General features: G+C 38.6%; 1 long non-coding RNA gene across 2 annotated transcripts in view; it reads left to right on the top strand.

The window, feature by feature from the left end:
- Nucleotides 1-12066, top strand: part of LOC118206883 — a 70143-nt gene extending 58077 nt beyond the window's left edge. The window contains exons 6-7 of one of the 2 annotated variants that reach the window (XR_004761267.1): nucleotides 7321-7417; nucleotides 8056-12066. This is a non-coding gene — a long non-coding RNA (uncharacterized LOC118206883). Of the gene's footprint in view, nucleotides 1-7320; nucleotides 7418-8036 lie in introns of both variants that reach the window. The other variant, XR_004761265.1, reaches the window with a different exon arrangement.
- Nucleotides 12067-21558: the final 9492 nt, after the last annotated feature.

Genomic DNA, 21558 nt, shown 5'->3' with positions numbered 1-21558 from the left:
ACGATAAGTCTGAGGGTCGAGGCAAGTTTACGGCTGTGTTCAGCAGGTTAAAGAAAGGTTAGGACATTGGTTCTTTTTTGATTTTGGACGAGCCAAAAATTTTGTATACCGCTCAAAGCTGCATATAACACCTGGACTGTCCTACAGAGACATTCCGCATGTGGTCCTTCATTCATTTTTGATGTAATCGTCTCTTCGCGGGAGGCCTGCAGACAGTTTTTCCAGGTTTAATAGATGATACAAGTCTAAACATGATACTCATGTGCGCACTGTAGTGTCTGGTGCAGCGAGAGGGAGGGGCCCTCTGAATTGGCCAAATCATAATTCACATGTGATTTCCAGTCATAATGTTAAGGCCTTAAATCAGTATTTACTGGTTTGCATAATATTTTGTATATTTGAATGTTCAGCAATTAGGAGCTTGGCATTGGTTGAGGACTGAAGAATATTCTTCGGTGTGTATGCTAACTGACAAATTCATTGGGGAATAAATGGTTCCCACTTTACACTGGAACTGCTTTCATATTACAGTAACACATAATACATCAATGGTTTTGTCTATTTCAGGGGTTAAAGACAACTAAAAATGAGAATGGAGTAGTCCAATTACTAACAGGACCAAAGTTAAGCTAATATGTCACTCTCATTTCTTGTGATGTGAAAATGTGCAGGCATCATTTTGAAGTGTCCTCTCTTTTTCTTGTGGCTGCTACATTCAAGAGTCTGACACCAATTTGCAAATTGTTTGATAACCTATCTAGCATAGGCCATTGTGAATTAGCAGTGAACTACTGTATGCAGCCAGTCTCAATGTTGTCGTGTGAATGTCCCTGAACTTCAATGGAAAGTTGTATGCAGTATAGTCTAGTACAAGTCTGTACAATTTGCAGTGAATGGTGCAGCTTTCTAGGATACATGGTGAGGGTTTTTTGAATACCACATCAATATTTTTGGCTGTGCTCATTATGCTGGTGCAAAGGAAACGCAATCGTCTAATGAATTTAATGAAATACCATTCCATTTCCATAAACAATATGGCACCACACAGCCACAAGATGACACGCAATATATATTGTAATGGTGCACAATATCATTATTTTGCAGCAAGAGTAGAAACTATTGTTAATAAAATGTCCTAACGCTTCAGATTGAACATTACGCTGTTCTTAGAGAACGCTCGCCTCTGAATTTGCCTGCTGTTAATGTTAAGGCATTGTTGTCGATGATGATGGGAAGGAGATAAGCAACATCCAATTTGTTTGCCTGATGCGCTGTAGCGGTAATTTATCCAGACTGAGGCGATGAATGATTCAGCTGCTGTTTGATACGGGACCATCGCCCGGCATACTGATTGATCGCAAGGTATGAATAATGGAATCATCTTCTTACAAATAAAGTGCTAGCTCAGCCGGCTCCATTCATAACCCCCTTCGCGCCCGAACCACGCTGGCGTGCGCAGCACAGCTGAAGGTCATTAAGGGGAATAAATCAGCCACTGTTTGCTATACTCGCTAAATCTATCACAAATAATTTAGCGATTATAAAAGCATCAATTTATGAAAGATAACCCCGCTCCCCACCCCCCCAGGCAACCTACTCCCTCTCCCTCACCCCCTCCCGTGATTCCCTATTGCCCTTAAAAAAAAGGTTCACTGTCTTTTCAACAAATTAACTATTTATTGCACTTGCAGGGTGTGACAGGAATTAAAAAAACACTGGTATCCAATTGACAATGTCTCATACACAATATTACATTTACTGGGTAGCTATCATTGAATAAACACAATATACATATATTGTTCACTGAATGCAACATTCCAGTCTTTGTAATATTGTTTGTGCTGGACCTGAGCAACCTAACACTGACTGTGCACAATACACACATATATTACTATACTGGGCCACAATATAGTAAAGAACAACATATCATGGGGGGGGGGGGGAGCTAATTTCTCTGCCCTCAACTAACCTACAGATCTTAATGATACAATACAAGAACAACAAGCTTACACAGATGTGTCTGCAGATGCTGACAACCATCTGCTCTGGAAAACCTGTCAAATTAACAGTACATACTTATGTAATATTCCATCAACACTCAGAAGTTCACATCATTTGCGCAAATTGTGAGGCCCTTTGCGTGTGCCTCGTAAAACATAAGATCAGAGGTCAATAAGGGTGACGATCAGACAGTGCATCTCTGCTGTGGCAGTAAGAATGAAGTAAAGCATGATAGTCCCGTCCAAGTAGATTAATAACCACTGAGACAACTTATACACAGAGGTTTCACTCATCTGTAACAGAGCTGGTGTTGCCGAGAACCGTTCTTTTTAGGCTGAATTCTTTGTCTACCAGTCTGTATCTTTTTTTGGGGGAATGAAGATTAATGCCTGTAATGAGAAGAGAGCTCATATTCTAGCACTGCTGTGCCAGGAACACCTATGGCCCCAGCTATAGAGGCTTGGTTTCACAAAGCCTTGAGTTGACAGGTAGTCCCCCTGTCTTTTTTGGCAGCAAAGCCACTGCCAGCACATACCATACATACATTTTACCTGTGCTCGGCTATGAATGGCCAACAATGTCAACTCATAACCTCAAAGCAGTGGTTAGCAAAAGCATAAAACGGGAAAGCAGGGCATTTTGAAATGCAATACATTACATACATGCTCTCACTTTTGTTTCGAGTATGCTCCTCAGTTTAGCTTCCTGAGGCAGCTGGATCAAAAAATGGTGGGTCACCTGCAGTTATCATATCTCATGTAGCTTAGAAGATCAAGCCATCGTTAAATAGTTCCCTTTTTAATGTTATCGGTGGCATATTTGTGCACACAGCACATTTGTTCTCAATCATTGCTTTAAACGATTCTGAAATGCAGATGAATGTTCTTTTCCGTCATATTTATTGATGACAAGGATACAACCTGATGGGGAAGATGGGAGCACAGCCATGTCAAAATTCAGAAGCTCACAAATCAGTTCAGTCGGACGATGTGCACGAAACAGCGACTAAGATGATACACAGTATCTTTAAAAAAAATACAGAATGCAAGATCAGTTTTTTTCTTCCCCCTTACCCTGTCCCTGAACTGGTGAGGCATTGCATCAAAGCGTAATGACTCACCCAAAGCCGCCCTCATCTGTGTGTCAAATTAAGTTCACTTCAGGAACACTTGGCTCATAGCTTGCAGCTAGAGTGGACCATGTGATAGTGCTATCCCATCAATTACCCCCTCCCCACCCACAGCTCTCTGTATTATCTTACTGTGGTAAAAAAAAATCTCTGTAATCAAAAGCCTATAAGATTAGGTCATCCCTCTGTTTTGTGGAAAATCTTTCTTGCAGGATCTTTGTCGAAACCGCAGTTGCTCTCTTTTGAATTTTAATTATATTTCCCCTTCTGACACAAAGCAGTGTCAGACAGAGCTGGCATGATACAGATGTAATTGAATTCCATGTAGTGCGTCTGTAAGAACAGCAGCCTAAAAACAATCACCCCGTCAAAGGAAGTATGGTGGGTGAAGGGGAGAGTTGGGGAGGGGAGTTGAGAGGCCTACGAAAGTTAGAGGCCAATGTTTCTGCCTGTTGCATAATTGAACAGCAAAACTCTCCAATCACTCTGGCTTCAGTGACTCTTGGAGAGAGACAAGTGTTATTTAAGCAAAAGGCTGTGACACATCTTCATCCATCACCACTGTCGTGAGAGTTGCAAAAGCCAGATGATAAAATCCTCTCCACAATACAAACACTACATCCAAAGTATCCCAGTGCAAGCAGATTTAATTATGTCTACTATTTCCCCAAATTATTACTGAGAGAACTGAAACTGAAAAACGATTTTTTTAACGTAGACTATCATTTTTCAAATGCAATTCTACATGCCATTTGAAAACCCATATAACTCCATATAATTTACATAATATTATAAAAATAATATCTAAATTATAGCTGTTTAAAATATTTCCTAGAGGAACATGACTCATCAAAATAATATCAAGCTTCATACTGGTCACAGTGTTTATTATGTATGAAATGCATTTTATGAAATAAATATGACTTGTAGGAGCAAGATTAATGCGAAACCTCTTCAAGTTTTTACATAACAGCAATTTTGGGAAGGCTAAGAAAATGGAATTTAACGCATACCTAGACAATATACTATTGATACAATATGTGAATCCATTGATCTGTCCATGAAGGAATCAGCTATTTTGCAAAATATTAATGAGCTAGCTCTTGTGTTGCAGCGCCCATCTGTGAAAATTTATACGATCAGCAACTGACTGGTCTGGTTCACAGAGGGCAGTATAGGGCAGCATTACTAACACTGAGGTGAGCACAACGTATGAGATGAGACAGGACAGGACTCTTAAGAGAAATATAGATCTTCATGTCAATACACAGCTTGATTTAATGAGACTGAGGGGGAAGAGATGTACAGTCTATGTAGTGTTCTGAGAATACTCCCAGAATTTCTCATTTACATAATTTCCTTTGGAATACTACTCCACAACATCGCAATGTCGCCCCCAACTTGAATCACTGTTTCAGGGAATCTATTAATCCCCTTCCTCTGCATGACAGGAAACTAAGAGAAATGCTGCCATTTTGTACTCTTTTTGTACTCATTTTGTAAACAGTATAACATATTTGATGAAACTTGTCCCATTATAAAAAAGAATGGCCTCTCATATTCTCCTTGACACATTAACTCTTCTGATCCTGCGCAGAAACCAATTAAATCACAAATAAAAAACGAACTGTCTGTACTTTCTGTGAGATGTGAGATGTTGCAAATTTTTATTACAGAATTCATAAGATGAATAGTGACTTTTTTGTACATGAACAATACCCCCCTTCCCTCTTCCCACTAAATTTGAAGTTTAATTGTACAATACATGTACACAGGACCAGATTCTGACAAAACTAATATTCTCTTTGACCCGCCACATGATACAGACGCAGGATGTGTTGTGTGAGCTATGAGTCGGAGCGAGTTTAATGGAAGCCGGTGCTCTTCACGGTAGTCTCTTCAGTTGATGAGGTCAACCCGATACCGTGTTGAAGGCGATAGCTGATATCTACTGGCCAGTGCCTGAACTGCTCTGGCAGGCCAGCTGAGAACGTGCTGACACAAGCCCTGACACAAATCTGCGGGCGCCCTGTATCTCAGCACCTGTAATGAGATGTGTGTGTCGTCGGGTTAATCTCTGTCTGTCACCGCGAGTCTGGTCGAGATCCTGTAAATGAAACCGAAAAATGTGTTTGTGAATGTGTCTGTGCACACACAGCCGGAAAATATTAAATGGGGAAAAAATTCATTTGATTTTTCACTTTCTATTTCTATTTGTCATAATGATAAATATCTTATCTTCACTGAGGAAAGTCTTAAAAGATTCTTAAAATGAGTGTTTGTCTTTGGTGGAGTTACTGTATTTAAGCACTGGACAACCACACACAGTCCAAATGGCACAGAATGGCTATCTTGCAGGTTTGGTCTGTCAACAGTTCAGTGGAGACTGAACCAATTTGTGTCAGTAACTTGTTAGTGTCAGTAAGCAGCTAAGAGCTTGGGAGTAATGAGAGCTCACAGATGATGCAAGCTTGGAAGATCTTGAGCCTTGAGAGAGTCAATTTGTAACAAATCAGTTTACGTTGTCTGAGGTTTTGTGTAATGATCTACCTGTTGAATCTTGTCTTTCTTTTGTATGTGCCTGACATACAAAAACAGTGGAGACATAGGTTATTTATTTTTGAGTGTAATAAATGTATTCAGTGACAATGAACTGCAGACAGACAAATAAAGACACCAAACAAACAAACACACTGTATCTCTTTGTAAATGTAACTAAAAAATGTGTGTGGGTGTGTGTTCGCACACAATAAAAAGGAAAATATTAAATGGGGGAAAAATTAATTAGATTTTCTTTCCATGTCTATTTATTCATAATGAAACATACATTATGTTGGCACATGTTCTTTAGGTTATCTAATCCTTCAATGCATAAAATTTGAGAAAAAGTGACAATTTCTACTCTGATTAGAAAGAGAGTGTTCTAAGGTATCCTTGAAAAGATGGTTATTCTCCTGGCTCACACCAAGCACTGAAAAACAACACTGGCCACACGCTACCATAGTGATCTCTGCTCCTATTACAGCTCAATAGAAATATTACAACAGTGACAAAGAGGCCCCAGAGAGAGGCCTGAGCCTGTTAAATGCCATTGGAGGAACAGTAAATTAAAACACACACTCTGCCATTTCATTTGTTCCTGGCAATTATATGTATTGTGAAGCTCTTTCTGTAGAGAGATGGCTTGAGGCGGAAATGCCTCTTTGAGAATTGGCGCCTGTTTCATTGCCCTTCGAGATTGCGATCGCGAAGACGGAGCCAGCAGGTTTGTTCATTTTAAACTCAGCTTTAATGATGATGTGAGTGACCCATTTCATTTCCAGTGCCCATTTAGACCCAATGCTTTACTGTTGCAATGTGCAGCTTGACAGCTCACTGTTCTTAAGTTAACAAAAATCAACTTGGAGCTAACAAATGTGTCTAGAGCTGGGGAACCATTAAAATTCCCTTAGAGCAGATTTTAGAAGATTCATTTAAACATGAAATACCTCAGACCTTTAAATGGCTTGCTTTTCTTAGATTTTCTGTTCTAAAAGATTTTATATGGACTTACTTTCTACTTATTTTTCTCTTTGAGGAAAATCACAGAGAAGGAGACTAGGAGCCTGATAAATTGAAAGTAACTCTTTATAAAGTCACAAATGTGACACAGATTGATAGAAAACGATAAGTCGATAAGTAAACATCAACGTGAGCTAGCTTGTTAACGTTAAGTTATGCTTATGCCGTTTTGACAACATACACACAGATATCATATCCTATTTGTGCATGCACAGATGTAATGTTATCGTTTTGGACTTTGAAATGATGTATAGTCTTATGTATTTCAGTGTATTCCGCTGATATTCATTTTTCATAATGAATGACTTTAAGCATCATTTCTTCCTTTTACTTCATTGATTTAATGATATTTAAATTGTTTTACTATATTTTGCTGTGTGATAGGAATATAACCTGGAGAAAACCAGGACTACTCATAAAAGAGCAACGGTCTATTATATATTTAATTGGTAAAACAAATGCATGTGAATTGGTCAGCACAATTACAAGTTATAAATGTATTGGGAAAGCATTTTTTTATTTTATAGATTAGTACTACAGTTCACTGGTTCATATCAGAACGTGCTTGCTTGCTTGAGCTTCATTGACACTGACACATTTGTTTGAATATATTTGTGTTCCCCAATCAGGTGTTGCTGGATTCATTTATCAATCATGATAGAAATGTCTTGCACCGGGGAATTTCAACAAAAACCATTTCTGGGAGGGGCAGTCACTATTACTTTGGTGAGTTACCTGTGGAAATGCAATCTCACTCAAAAACAAGTCACACAAGAGCATTCGTACAATCTGTGTACTTTTAAAGATATGAATCTGGATTGACGAAGTTGTAAAAGACCAACAGTGCAACATGTGTATTGTGCAGATCTACTGTATATTGAATTGTGTATGGCTTATAACACAGTGCATATGTGGTGATGTTGGCCTAGTGTTCTTAGTTAACATGGTCAAGGATACAGAGATATTGACATACATGCTGGGCAGCGCACGTGAGCATGCATGTGCATTTTAGCTGGTATGTATGTGAGTGAGTGTGTGTGTGTGTGTGTGTGTGTGTGTGTGTGTGTGTGCATGTGTGTGTGTGTGTGAGTGACCTAGAGAAAATTTGTATACACTGAAATGAAATGATTTATTTTTATACTTGGATACAATCTGTGGATGTCACAGGATCTGTGGATGTCACAGATTTTGAAAACAGCATGCACAGTAGTACACAATATATCGAGCTTAAACCATGTTGTGATACTAGTGTTGCGACTTTTTATTGTGGTAATATATCCAGGGAAAATGCGCAGAGAAGAACAAGGTTGGTTTGGAATGGCTCTTAACAGCTCTCTGTCCCCAGCGTGGGGCTTCTGCCACAGTGAGGAATCGAGTGGCTTTCATCTTAGTACCCAGCGCTGAGCTGCCTTCTCTGCCCCCGGGGCTCAGAAGGCCCTCTCCCAGGACATGCAGAGAAGGCCCCACGCTTCTGACTCCAGTGGAGCTTCATTCCCATCTCTGACGGGAATTCAGAGGAAATGTGAGGAATCCAGTAAAACATCACAGCACTGACTGTACACGTTACATTTGTGATTAACATGAACATCAATATTATTGAATATTTTTCCATCCAATCTTTTAACTTGAAGTACAATTTATCATTTTGAAGCTTCGGTTCAGGTTCCTGGTAGCAACTGCACTGGATACGCTGCGGTTTCAGCCCTAAGAAATGTTCCCAGAGAAGGAATCACTGCCCAGCCTTGATTTTCCAATAACCACCTAGCCAAACTCCATCAGCTAACATAAGAAAGCACAGTAGTGTATATGAGCATTCCAACATCTATCTATTTCTGTTTCAAGCACCCCTTTTTTCTCTCACGCTTTATTTTGTTTGAGCCTATTGAAGTCTATGTCCTGTCATGACTCTATTACCATGCGTTTAGGTGCTTAGGAAGATCGCTGCAAGAAGAGGCTGCCATTCTTCGCTGCCTCATTATCAGTACTCTCACACTTCTGAAATGGGTCCTTGCTAATTAGTGTGCCTTTCAGCCTGTCACCGATAGCATTTCTCATTATGCGGACGAGTCCCCAGAGTATTCGCGGCCAGAGGAAGTATAATTGCGCCAAAGAGTGACTGAGTGAAGGGGGCCAGAGTGAAAGAGGCCAGAGTCAAGTAGGCGACCATGTGCAAACGTGCTCTGACATGCAAACATACGTGCACATAAACTCGCTCTACTGAAATCAACAAATGACTTAATGTGGTAAGCGCCATGTATTGAAATCTAGACCTACCACAGCCAACCGCACACCATATGCGAACCACAGGAGTTTTAGCATTTCTGGGAAATTAAAAAACAGAAATTTTGATATACAGCATACAGACCATCTTTGAGCCATACAGTCTGTAGGAAAAAAAGGTGGAAAAAAATGAGTGAAAAATAAACAAATACACTCGGTTGTGTTTCTGAAATAAATCCACCCATGAACAATTTTTCCTATTTGGAATTATGTTGCTTCCTATTGCCAAAATCTGGACATGAAACACATCAAATTTGTCATTTTTTCTTCTATACTTTCTACAGTGTCTCATTATAATTGTCATGTTCTGTTATCGTCCCAGTTCTGTCATGTTCTGTCCCTTGCTGACACTGAATTATTTTCTGTTTGTGGACACAGAAACTGATCCACGTGGTTCTCCACTCCTCTCGGGGAATGCAGATTGATTTCTTTACTTGTTTATATGTTCACCAATTTTTTATCGCCATTTATGCTATTTTTGTAAAGGCAGGCCGGCCTCTATTGCTGCAACGTCCTCTGTCATTTCGACTGAGGACAGATTAGCTTGCATGTCCTCTGAACGGCATGCAACCTATTGTTTCTTCTCACTCTGCAGTCAACCAGCACACACAGTACACTTATATATATATATACAACTTATATACACAGTACACACACACACGTATATATACACAGTATGTATATATAACTCATTGATACAGTACACGTATATATACATATACAACTGGAATAGGGAACCTGCAGGAGGGTTGTAGGTACCCTTTCAGCCTAAGGAGTCACTTTCGAATGATCAGGGAGAGGGAAACTGCCACTTGAAGCTCTTCCTCCATGGGTCACATGATGGCTAATTGTGACTAAATATATAGGACCATCAGGCACAGTGCTGGCATACTTTGGACTTGATGACTAATTGGAGGTGTATCACTTCACCAAGGACTAGATCTTGAGGTTGACATGCCCAGGTCAGTGTTTTTGCATAGCAAAACATACAGAACCGAAAGCACCAGTTATGTTTATATTTTAAGTATTAAATCTCATTCCCATTGAGTTTCACCTTGAAGGCATTCAGAAGCTCTGGTGTTCTTGATGTGATGCATTTGGATGAAAGAATCTTTATTTTATGTGATCTTTAATGTTTAATTGTACATGAATGCTCCTTTTTAATTTCACACAAATAGCATGAATACACATTGTACTGTATGTGAGTATGCACACGCACATATGCACGTGTACACACACACACACACACACACACACACACACACAATTGCACACAAACACAGTATTCACTCTTTAATGACACTGTGACTGTTTACCCTTAGATACTGTGTTCACCAGTAACCAACAGCATGCATTATTCACAACAATCCCTCTGTGTAGCGTAATAATGGTTTACTGTCAATATTGCAGTCTTAGCTAATTTACTGAAAGATCAACAGTGACAAATGAAAACACAAGCTTCTTACTGTAATTTATATTGAATGGATATCATTGAATTATTGGTCTTCTGGAGAAAATATTGCCCTTGGCATAAAAGTCTCCACATCGTCTCTCATTCAAATTAGAATTCAATTTTACACTGGGGCTATTGATAGGAGAATAGTGACAAATTAACCAATTACAATAATTGAAAGCATAATTTGAAGAAAGCATTTCATGAAATGCATCCAGTTTTTATGTTATGAGAGCACATTTACAGTACTACAATAGCTAAACCATTTGATAACCACAGCAATTAAAACCCTGAAATGTAAAATTTATAATTAATTTATTAAATATGTTTTATCATTCAGAAAGCAGTTTTAAAATAGTTAAACAGCCCTAAAATGTGTTTGAGAGCAAGTACATTATGTTGTGAAGTATTGCCAAGCTTTGGAGTTATACTGAAAACAGTTTTATCTGTCACTGAATCAAAAAGTATGTTTTGATTCTTGTTGGTTGAAATAATTGGTTTATTAATTGGATGTTACAGTTTTTTTGCATGATTTAATTTGGTGTTCATTCTTATGAAGTGCTCAAATTCATGCCATTTAATTTTAAATTACACAGATTGTGTTGCTCAGAAAAGATTTGCTCATTCTGTTGCACAGAAAAAAAACCTCAATGCCAAGTGAATGCTTAAGTCAAATGTAAATAAAAGCTCAGATTTGTAACTTTGGCATTTTATAAACCATACTTTCAGTACAATGCAACAGTAAACTTGTTAATGTGCTAGAAGTCTCTACTCTGTGGTACTGTTTGTGCTTAAGAGATCTGTACTCCACTGTGCTGTTGCTGAAACTTCCTGGTTACATCCGTATCCTGATTTGACTTATTTGACTATTTATGATTTGACTTATTTTAAATTGTCTCTGAAAACAGACATTGTGTATAAACATATAGAATGTCCCCCTTAGTTATTACATTTTATGTCATGCCGATTAATAGTCATTTATACATTACTAGTGGCTATTGAGTGGAAAAAGAACAAATTATTTATATTTTAATGTAAGTTCCTGTTTAAACGACTATGATAATATACCATAATTCCCCTCATGGTTAATGATCAATTATTAATACATTTATCCAGGAAACTAAAACATGCCTACTGATAATGAGTACAACACACACACCAGAATGAGCATATCATGTATGTCTTTTTTTAAGGCAGAAGGCTTTGTTTTTGTTATTCATTTCAAACAAAGGAAATTTACAATATGTGAAAAAAATTTTTTATCTGTGTTTAAACATTTAACAGTGTTTAATTCATTGAGGATATGCTAATGCTATACAAATGATTCTATGCAGAGGTGTAAACCCGGTATGTGCATAACAAGAAAGATACTGACAAACAATGATATTTTCATGCAAATGTTACATGGGAGCTTTTGTGATTAGCCCCAAGGCTAGTCACAAATGAACACTTAAACTCATTGCTTACCTTTTCAGCGCTACACAAGCTTAAACTGCAAATGCACAGAGGCATTATTTTACAGGGAACAAAATGAACAGCTCATAAATTAATAGTTTTAACAAGTCAAGTGTTAAGAAGCTAAGATATGAAGCAGCCTGTCTGGCTCTGATTCTTTCAAATGAATAAATCTCAAATAACAAAACTTGTATTTGAGTCTACATTTATTTTATGTGTCTGTTGCAAACTAAGGGGCACTTACAAAATACAGATGCAGATTATTTTGTTCGTCTATGTTGTGTTGGGATGTTGGCTCAACCAGCAGACTATTTCAGATAAGGATTCACAGTGGTTATGAAAAATACTGCTGTCACACAAGGATAGTCAAGAAAGTGGTTGGTATACAAGCTTTAAATGAGGAACACAAACTTTCAGTATTGTGGCTTTGGTTTGTTTACTTTTACCTTTGATATAGCCCTGCATTCAAATCTTATCCCAGAGCAATGCAAAAATACCCTTTGTGCATTTTTTGTTCTATTTTTTTCCTTGTGCTTCATTGTTGAGTTCCCTGAAAGTCAGGCATCCAGCAAATAGAATAGATTGAGCTGCCGAGACAAATCATGCCAGTGATGTCACAACCTAACTTATTCCAAGATGGCTGCGCCCCAAAAACAAAAAAAGCGAACTATATTTTTCTAGCAAATACAGGTCAGTTTCAGATTTGAATGCAGGGACATTTCCTATTAGGTAAAAAACAAACCAGCCGGAGTCACATTACCAAGTGCTTCCCTTCTCCTTTAACTGTCAAGATTCCATCAAAGAGATATAAAGGCAAGTGATAAACTGCCCTCAGTGCGTGTAATGTGGTCAGTCTGATTGAATTAATTTTGCATAAATGAATGGCAACATTGCTTTACAAGGGAGCTGAAATATGGATATATGCAGATTTGTTTCTGCATAAAAAATGAAAATAAACAAGCAATTGCCTCAATTCACTAATCATATGCTACTATTTCCATCATGAATATAGCCTTACCTAACCCATCAGCTTACAGCGCAAATTGAAATTCCTGCAACCCCATTTCACAAGACGGAGAGTCATGTGAGCAGAAGATAACAGGCTCTATAAATCTCCCCTGCGAATCTTGGAGCTGTAATTATGTTAGGCTGATGTGGCAGTCTCCTGGGGCCTCATATTCATGGCCGGGCGCCGTTGCCATACGATGCTATTGCATCAGTAGAAGCTATTGCATCAGTGTTCATGGAAGAAACTTAATATTCAGGGATGGCATCAAAATTCTGACCAGCACTAACTTCTCACTAACTTATGAAATTACTGTAGCAAAAAAAAACAAAAAAACAAAAAAAACCAACAAACAAAAATAAATAGCAAATCCAAGGATGTACAAGGGCAATCACCAGACAATCCTCCCAATTAACTACTTGAAAGGGACTATAGTGGGTTAAAACTATGACAGCTGTAAAATTATAAATACAGTGTACTATGACAGCTGTAAAATTATAAATACAGTGTATACAGTATAGTACCATGGCAGAGACATGAACCTCTTTTGGACAGGCTGACTAACTGAGCAGGGTTTGAAACTTGAGGTATCGTACGGTTATGCCTTACTAAACTTTTTGATTTCAGTACTGTCACTAAAGAATACAATGTGGAAAACATCTAATCTCAACAGAAACATAGTATGCAGTATTAAAACTGTTTTAAAAATGAAGGGGGAAAGAAAAAGCAACCAGCTGGTACTAGAGGACAAAGATGGTCCGTTACTGAAGGAGGAGATGTACCTTTTGGGAGGCAAAATGAATGAAAGCTCTGATAAGACGCCACTTACTGCTGGTTTGATTATTGCTTTGAGAGTAGCATAATATAACATAATGTATGAGAATAAAATCACAAAAGGATTCATATTCTTAAAACTGGTGTTTTCACATCAGTTTTACAGTCCTGAAAAATCTCAATTCCCAATGTGCTCATGTCTTGGAGGGTCAACAGTTAGAATATATCTCATGCCACCCACATTACCTTACTCTGTTATGTCACAATGGGAGAGTAGAGTTCTCTAACAGAATTTGACTCTCCTGTTGTGGCATACAATATATCATGAATTTTTATATGATTTCCCTACAGGGCTCTCTGTGAGAATATCTAAAAATTGCGAATACCAGCAGCACAAAGGCACCAGAAAAGCAGTTATATTAACCATAATATTCAAACCCAGCTCATTCAATAACATGGAGAGAGGGTGTAAAACGTTTGTTTCTTTTGTTCTCCCAAATTTTTGATCATGAAGTGGGACCATGAGTTGTGATGCATTGTTTATCAATCTACGCATCTTTTTATGATACATCAGAGTGGTTCAGCCTAGAGATGTACAGTACCAGGTGTAGAACAGACACGTGTATGCTTTTCAGTGACCTGGCAATTTTATAGCAGAATGAGCAAAGGGTTGAATTAACTTTCTTTTGCTTGATAGTCATAATTCATATTTGACCTTCCTCCCATGGCCTGTCCCCTTTTGGAAAGATTAAAATATTAAAGAAAATTGGGTCTCAAAGCTAAAAAGCTAAAAAGATATGCTAATAAAAAATACATGGATTGGCGTATGGGAATGGCTTTGTATTTGCATACATTAGCATGTTCCCTGGAGGTGTACGTGCCACTTTAAAGTAGCGTATGACAAGCTGTGCAATTACAACGCTTGTCAAAACCCGGCCTGCACAATTATAGTAAACCAGTCACCTCCAGTCTTATTAAGAAATGTAGCTTTAACTACAAGCTGTTCTTCAGATCCCATCAATTATGGTAATTCTACCAAACATTGCCCAGTTGGCCAAACATTGATCTTACGTCACGCTTATCAGTTAGCCAATCATTAGTTAAAGCACTGCAGAAACAACAATGGTCCCAAAATTGGGCTTCTCTCAGTTTTAATGAGTTTAGTTTTTCATGCTTTTTAATGAGATTTCAATACTTTAATTAGATTTTTATATAATTTTCTGTACCATTGTAGCATATACAGTGTTTTTGGACCTCACCGGGTTTCAGCTGTCCCAAACCTAAATGTTCCAACCATGATTAAAAAAATGGTATAAAACTAGTAACATGTACATTCACAAGGACAACCTATTTTTAGATGTTCAGATGTTGAGAGGAGAAAAACAGAACAAGTGACGCAATGGGAATAAAAAACGTTAGCATGCATTTAAATTGGCTGGAACGAGTATGAGCGCACACAATAACTTACAGTCCTTCAATATTAAAGATTTTAGTACATGCACTTTACATTGTATTTTACAACTAACAGCTAGCAGAGTGGCTACTTCATTTGCGTGCAATAAATGTATGGGCAGCAGTAAAATAAAAGCACGCAGGGTTACGGTCACAATGCCAACTAAGAGGAAAACTCATTTAACTGACGCTTGTTTTTTGTTGCAGGACACTGACAGTTATAGGCCCAATTGCCTTGCATGCTATGCATGGTCCACTGAGGTAGAAGAATCTTCAGTGCCTCTTACAGTGGATTCATAAATAGCACGTTTTTCCTGATTTTAAGGACTTTAAAATTAAAATTGGCTGTCGGAGCCACTCGGCGTTCTGTGACAGTGAATGAATGTAGCCAATCAGATGGAAGTCCTGAGGGAGAGGAAAATAAATGGCTGAATAGAGAAATATAAACAAGCTGTCTATAATTACAGAGTGCATCAGTAGAGCAAGAGGGGCTCCATTCTGTTGCAATTAATCTTATCAGTGGCATACGGGAGATTAAACCCCAGACAGCCACACAGAGGAGCAGCCGAGCTCTGGAGTTGATGAGGAACCTTTCTTCGTGACGACTATATTTAGTCAGCAGCTCGTGGGGTCCCCGATACAAGGAGGGGTTTCTTAGCAGCCACCGCGCATCCCATAATAACATCAGGGCTTCCGTTGTCACGATCTGAGCCGTGCATTCTCTGCTTTACTGTAAGATCCTGGGGCTGCACGAGACTGAACTTAAAAATGGTCGCCGACATGATTAAGTAAACATGTGTTTTGGACCCGAGCAGGGGGCGGCTGAGGAAGTATTACCCTCTCAGGGTTTAGTTGAGATTGATTCAAACGAAGGAGAGCGCAACACTCGCTGGCGACCTTTCGCTTCTTGAATAATGGATGCATGCCATTTGCTGCAGACAGGAGACTGCAGGACACCAGTTGCAAATGGGTTTCAAGGGTCCAGGCCACTAATCCCTGACCACCGAAGCAATAATAATGACTAGTGGTATCCACCTGAGCGATTATAGCTGAAGAGTGAAAGATCGGAATATCACATATTAGTGCTAGTTAAATATTTATGAAGGTTGCATTACTAAGGTGCTGGAAGAAAGAAAGTAAGCAATGAGGTAATTTTAGAAATCCTGCTTAAACATAATTTAACAAGGTTAAGGTTCTTAAAGCAATTTTTTCTGCATGTAAAAATTTCCTTGTTCACACAAAGAGCGCACATGCACGCACACACACACACACACATACACACATGCACTGGGAACAAATCTGAATGGCACAGATATACACCATGACAGCCCGAACACTCCCACAGGGCATAATGGGGAACTCAAACAAAGCAGTAGCAAACAGAGCCAGAGAGTACAAATCCTTTTTCCACTCAGCCCAGTCATCAGTGACAGATGACTCATATGCGAAATTAAAATAAACTCTTCAAGTTGAGTCATTCATTCAGCTGTTTACAAATTTCATATAAATTTTTATGCACCCTCGTGCAGGAAAATTGAACTGGAAAATGGCCGCAACACCTGGAATGCCAACTCCAGCTCACATTCTGGAATATCGCTGAGTAAGACCAGGTGTGTGAAATGGGCTGGGGTTTCCTGTGGATTCATTCTTTTGCCTGGTTGCATTTAAATGGGGAAACTTTTAAAATGAAGAGTTTAATTATTCTGTGATTGTACCAGGATTATAACTATGCTCACCTTTTATACCATTTTCAAGAAAAGTGTATTTATTAATTGTTTTTGCGATTGTATAATATCAGTATTATAATGATGTTATGCCAGATTTTACATTTTTCATATTCATCAATAATGAATGTACCGATTGTGGTATATATTGTATTTGAAATATAACCTTTCAGTGACAGTATTTCAAAACCCAAATAGATTTTTTGCAATACTCAGAAACAGGTATTTCAGATCCACATTTAAATTGACTTTAAATTATACATATACCGTACCAGTGCCAAGCTGGGTGTCAAAACACATTTTACATTTACTTACCTTTTGCAAAATGCATCTTGTCTTTTACACTTGTAGAAGTGTTCAGCCTGCCTCATGCTGATTTTTGCGGATCTTTTTAAAAGTTTAAGCATCAGCAAATTTAAATGTATGGCATTGAATATATGGGCGACATAGCTCAGGAGGTAAGACCGATTGTCTGGCAGTCGGAGGGTTGCCGGTTCAAACCCCGCCCTGGCATGTCGAAGTGTCCTTGAGCAAGACACCTAACCCCTAACTGCTCTGGCGAATGAGAGGCATCAATTGTAAAGGGCTTTGGATAAAAGCGCTATATAAATGCAGTCCATTTACCATTTACCATATGGATGCAACAGAAAGCTTAGCTGCAGTGTACGTATGAACACTACACAAAAAACTAGTTTCACACCAAATTTTGATGTGATTTATTCCCAACTCATCAACATGCCAAAAGTAATTAATTTCCTGTTTGTGTATGTGGGGGTTCATTGATATACATGTACATTAGCACATGTATCATCTTTTAATGAACAGTCACAAAAATAAGGTAAAATAACGAGACCAGAACATATAGTCTACATTGGGAAATTTAGGGAGCTGTTTTTCTGCCTCTGGAAATGGTGAAGCAAAAATAATATTTTATTAATGTGCCATTAAAAATTGATTCATGTTCATTACTTCCTCTGATGATGCTCCCCTACTTTATATGCCGGGCAAGAATTTCATCTCCGCAAAGAGGAGGCATTACAACAGCAGTAAACATGCGGTCTCTTGTTGCAGAGATAATCAGGGACTGACCTGAATTCATAATAGACTCATCAACCAATTACTTTCCAACACATCTACCATTTACCAATTAAATTTGACGGAGATATGACCACGTGGTTTGTTGAAATAACTGAGTGCAATTATTTCAATCACCGGTTAAATGCCCTGGCATTGTTATAGTGAATTAACAACAGATTATTTTAGTGTTTTGATTCCAGTCTTGAACCTGCTTGGTCAACCAATAGCTGAATGACAAACTGGTTCTAAGAGGTGTCAAACAACGACCTTAACAATCCCCAAGGCTGCTCATTTAGGTCGTGACTAATTTTCGGGCTCTGCATTTGTAAAACCTTTGTCAGGGGACGTTTTTCATCAGAGGTCAAAAGGGGCATGTCAAAGAAAAAAGGATGAATTAATTCTTGATGATCACATCTAATTTTAACAGGACTGTTGTGAATAGATCACATCTAATTGTAACAGGACTGTTGTGAATAGATTAAAAACATGCCTAGAGTGGTATGAAGCTATGTGTGTTTTTGTGCATGTGGGTGCGAGAGTGCGTGCCCGTGTGTGTGTGTGTGTGTGTGTGTGTCGAGTGGGGGTGGCCTCGAGAGACTGAACATTTTTCTGAAGAATCTGCAGCCCTGCTATTTTTCTGTTTCTTCTGGCATTGCAACTGCTTATGGTTAATTACTCATCTTACTTACTGGTTCTGAATACAACATCTACAGGTTTGCAGTGGGTTAAGTCTTACTCCTTACTCCTTAACTCTTCTCTTACTCTTGCCAACAGAGGCATCGGACTCAACTTTGAACATCAATACTTTGGTTGTCAGATGAGATTACCATAGAGAGAAAAAAAAAATATGGGTCGAAAGTTTTGTCAGGAAACATGAACGTTTTGGACCACTGGCTTATTCACAAATGAGGACACCCTGTGCTGTTGTGGGTGACTTTGGCCTCCCAAAAAGACACCATTACAGCCATTAGCATTAATTAGAAAGATTTATCTCCACATGTTAGGTGGTATTATGCTGGGTGGTAATAGGAATTTTCATCAGTTTCATCAGGAAAAGAACGTTCATCATGAAATAGATAGCATACTGCCATTTTCATTATAAACTTGTTCTTTTTTTTTTTTAAATAACTAATTCATAATATAGCATTCACTGTACACGGTTGTATTTTGTAACCTCTGCTTTGGCACCACAGGTGCCTATATTTGTCATGCCAATAAAGCACTTAGAAATTGAAAAATTGTATTGAGAGAGATAGAGATAGTAAGCTTTCGCCAGTGTCTCTGCTGTGTCGGACGAAGCCTGGTTCCTCAGGCCTGATTCTCTCAAAGACAATCTCGTGGCGGGATACTGAACGAAGCCGGAGCGCGCGCCCGCCAAGAAGAAGCGTTAGTCACGGCACCCGTTGCTCGCGGCAGCGTTACTGTTCGAATTTATCTGTGCGGTTAGCGGGCCAAAATATTTAATGTTGTGTCAAAACCACAGCCAGCAATGCGAAATGACTCCGATTCAGGCGAGCAGCTGGAAGCATCCAGTGGCTCTGGCCGTTTGCTGCAAAGACTAATGATCCCATAACAAAAAAGTGAGAAGAATGAGGTCTTATGGGAGCCACTGGAGTCAAACTCATTCCCCTGTATTCTCTCCTAAACCATAATACTTTTGCCCTCAAGCCCGCTATGCTTAATGAGGGTATGTTTGATAACCGATGCTGTTAAAGTACTCCTTAATCATAAATATGACAAACCTATTTAATTTCGGGTTTAGTATGCTGAGCAATTTACTCGCATGTTAAGTGAAACGGAAGCAGTTGCAACAGATTATGCTTTAACGCAGCATTCACTAAAAGCCTGTAGCAAATAGTAAACAAAAAACATATGCCAATCTACACTGTTATATTAGTGATAAGCAGGTACCAGGCAGGAATAAAGAGAATGCTTTCAATTAACATATCATGGCAAATTAAAGGCTATAATTAAAAACAAGCAATTAGAATATTGGAATTTTGTCACATGGACTCTAAATAAAATGAAGAAATGCTGGCATGCGTCTGCCATGTTTAATAGGCATTTTTGTACTGTTAATCATATGCACTACTTATTTGATAACAGCATGAACAGCCTCTTGAATGAAAGAAAAAAGCAGACCATTAATGTTTGCTTAATGCCTAACTGGGAAAGTGGTAGAGAAGTAATGGCCACCACCTGGGCAGGCTTTTTGCATCTTGCATAGCGCTCCTAGTTACATTTATGTTCCAAAGGATTAATTCATCTCCTAACCATTAAAAAGCATCCTTACATTAACACCTTTTTACTGTACGTACAGATCGCACATGTGCATAGCCTAACCCATCCGTACTACCAGCTGTGCATTGTGTGAACATGCAGAGATTGTGTAAACATTTTGATAATTTCCTGTACAATCTGCCAACAGCTGGCACCAATCAACAGACACAGTCTGCGAATCGGCACAACCGCCAGGTGTGCAGGTACCCCAGAGGATAATCCTCCACATGCTCAATCCATCTGGAGAATATGATGACGTCATCCATTTTACGGAGAATTCACCATAAGTGATAAAACCAACAGACGGTCTAAAGGCTTTTGTTCAAAATGGCAGTCTTTCATACACCACTCGCATCCAGCTCTTTGGATCAACATAGCATGGAAGGATCTATTAATTCTCAAGAACCAAATATATCATTATATCTCTAATATAATCCATGTGCTTAATAAAGGGGCATGCATTTCACATCCATAATTGTAACCCCTCTAAGGCTGACCTTAAAGTTGTAAATATGTTAGCTCTAATTTACGGCGCTAAATGAGGTAACCATGGTGAGAAAACAAACCTTATTACCTAATGACAAACCCTTTCAGATCGACTTGGACTTAATCCAGTTAGTCTTAAAAACCACCCTTTCAATTTCCAAGGACAGATCAAGACATGTCAGCATATAAAATATTTCTTCTTCGTCAAATTATGAAGGCAATGGCAAGGTTTGACATTTTTATTTTGTATTATTTATGATTACAAACACAACACATTCAATTCAATATGAATGTGTTCAGTGTGAGGCACAGCATGGTTTCCCAGTACTCACATACTTACCGGTAGAAGTCATGTCAAGAAAAGTTCCTCTAGGTTTATTGATGTAGGATTGCTGAGGTTTATTATTTCACATTTTTAAATACTTTAAGGCCAGTTAAGCTAAAACTGACCTTCAAATAAGCACTACACCATTAAAAAAGTAAGGGCTTACCTCCATCCTGCCGTGACTGCTTTTGCATTGTGTCATTAGTTACATTCTTTCAGCTAGTGATTTGAATATAACAAGTACATTTCAATATGAAAGCATTGATTTGGCATGTTCAGATACAATATTCAAGTAGAACTTGATCACCAAGAGTGGCGCTTACTCTTGCATCAGACACCAACATGCAGCTCATATTTGAAGGGAAATTGATAGAGACAAATTGCTTCAAAGTATTAACATTCAGATGCCAGTTCACGTTCAAGTCCCTTTTGAAGGGCAGTCAATGTTCGATTCAAGTCCTGGGCACACGTGAACAAGATTAAAAAACAGGCATCTGGAGGGCAACTGTTGTTGTTGACCCCGATGAAGAGAATAACCACATCACAAAAGCACAA

Source organism: Anguilla anguilla, chromosome 10 (genome assembly GCF_013347855.1).
Source record: "Anguilla anguilla isolate fAngAng1 chromosome 10, fAngAng1.pri, whole genome shotgun sequence".
In the NCBI taxonomy this organism is placed as follows: Eukaryota; Metazoa; Chordata; class Actinopteri; order Anguilliformes; family Anguillidae; genus Anguilla; species Anguilla anguilla.
This window is presented reverse-complemented; position numbering and strand designations above follow the sequence as displayed.